The sequence below is a fragment of the Etheostoma cragini genome, chromosome 7, assembly GCF_013103735.1.
Source record: "Etheostoma cragini isolate CJK2018 chromosome 7, CSU_Ecrag_1.0, whole genome shotgun sequence".
NCBI lineage: Eukaryota > Metazoa > Chordata > Actinopteri > Perciformes > Percidae > Etheostoma > Etheostoma cragini.
Window position 1 is genome coordinate 27,426,392 of NC_048413.1, and position 2,269 is coordinate 27,428,660.

A 2,269-nucleotide genomic window follows, 5' to 3' on the forward strand; every position below is an offset into this window, starting at 1 on the left:
TGTGTCTTGGGCCCCATGTGTCTTGGGCCCCATGTGTCTTGGGCCCCATGTGTCTGGGGCCCCATGTGTCTTGGGCCCCATGTGTCTTGGGCCCCATGTGTCTGGGGCCCCATGTGTCTGGGGCCCCATGTGTCTGGGGCACCTGTGTCAGGGCTCCATACTGTATGTCTGGGCCGACCTTACTCCACAATGCTGTGGATATACTGTAGGTCTGGCAATGACACGGACTGTGTGTGTGTGTGTGTGTGTGTGTGTGTGTGTTTGTGTGTGTGTGTGTGTATGTGTGTGTGTATGTGTATGTGTGCGTTACCTGGGTCAAGTGTGACAGCTGGTCTGATTGTTTCTTTTTCCAGTTGAATCTCCGGCAGACTGAAGATGGACGTGGCTGAAACAACACGGCGGTGTGACTTTGTGATGATGTAAACAGCAAGCCGTGACATCACAGGTAAAAAAAAACGAGGGGTCAAAGGTCGTGTGTAAACTCACTGTCAGGTAGGGCGGTCACTTTGTTGCCAAGGTTACTGAAGTAACGATGATTCATCGACTCGGCTGCTGAGATCCTCTTCTTCCCTTCAAACTTAAGTTCAAGTCAAAACGTTATCGCATGCCGGAACATGATGTCACAACATAATGTCGCGACATGATGTCACAGCATGATGTCACAACATGTCCGAGCATGCTGTCACGACATGCTGTCACGACATGATGTCACAACATGATGTCACATCCCACATAGTCACTCACATGAAATCATTATCTCAGTTTAAAAGTCTTAAACAGTTGATAATAGTAAAAAGACATTCACAAAGGGCTTCACATGAGATACATTGTTACAAATAACAACCAATAGGAGAGCTCAGCTGGTAGAGGGGGCGCCCAATTATGGCGGTGTAGTCCTCGACGCAGCGGACCCCGGTTCGACTCCGACCTGCGGCCCTTTGCTGATCTCAGTTTTTTCAAATACACCGCATAAATTGCAGATTTCCGCGGCATATAATGCGGGGCACACATACACACACACACACACACACACCAACATACACACACACACACCGACACACACACACACACACACACACACACACAGAGACACGCAATTTCATTGCATAAAATTGCGCAATTTATCGCATATTCCATCGCATTTTTTAAGAAACCGTGCCGCGTGATTAAGGATTTTTGCAACAATCAAAATAAAACTCTTTTTCTGGAAGGACTGACTGTCAAATGAAGGCCTAAAATGCCCAAAAATAATCTGAAAAATGGAATGGAATAGAATGGAATGGAACGGAATGGAATAGAATGGAATGGAACGGAATGGAATGGAATGGAATGGAACAGAATGGAATGGAATGTAACAGAAAAGACTTTCTTGTCCCCAAGGGGACAGAGTGCTACAATCTGTTGCTTTATAACATAAGAAACATTCTAAAATCAACATAAAATAAAGTAAAATACAGTAAAATAAAGATCAACAGGATGAATGAAATCAGCAAAGCCTTCTAAATTATCCTATTGTTATATTATAATAATAACAATATGATCTATGTTAGATTCTATTGTTATATTATAATAACAACTATATGATCTCTTGTTCCACTTTGGATCATATTCTGGACAGAAAACAGAGAAAAATCCCGGTGAGACGTTCACTGACCTGCAGGAACTTTGACAACAGGTCCACTCCTTCACTGCTGAGTCTGCACACACACACACACACACACACACACACACACACACACACACACACACACACACACACACACACACACACACACACACACACACACACACACACACACACACACACACACACACACACACACACACACACACACACACAAATGTCTGCTTTAGCCAAGTTTGTTCTTCTGGAGCGTTTTTACACAGACTCACGTCAACGTGTAAAACTAACAACAATAACTTTACTATGTGTAGTACGGTTGTGTACTGTGTGTAGTGTAGCTGTGTACTGTGTGTAGTACGGTTGTGTACCTGGGAGTGGTACGGTTGTGTACAGTGTGTAGTGTAGTTGTGTACTGTGTGTAGTACGGTTGTGTACCTGGGAGTGGTACGGTTGTGTACAGTGTGTAGTGTAGTTGTGTACTGTGTGTAGTGTAGTTGTGTACTGTGTGTAGTACGGTTGTGTACTGTGTGTAGTGTAGTTGTGTACTGTGTGTAGTACGGTTGTGTTCCTGGGAGTGGTACGGTTGTGTACAGTGTGTAGTGTAGTTGTGTACTGTGTGTAGTACGGTTGTGTACCTGGGAGTGG

The 2,269-nt window shown here is 44.4% G+C and overlaps 1 long non-coding RNA gene across 1 annotated transcript; it reads right to left on the minus strand.

Annotated features, from left to right (window-relative positions):
* Nucleotides 1-280: 280 nt before the first annotated feature.
* On the minus strand, nucleotides 281-1,700 carry LOC117947216. The gene is made up of 3 exons (XR_004657184.1): nucleotides 1,655-1,700; nucleotides 487-577; nucleotides 281-385 (listed from the first exon to the last, which is right to left on the minus strand). It is a non-coding gene; the product is annotated as an uncharacterized LOC117947216 (long non-coding RNA).
* Nucleotides 1,701-2,269: the final 569 nt, after the last annotated feature.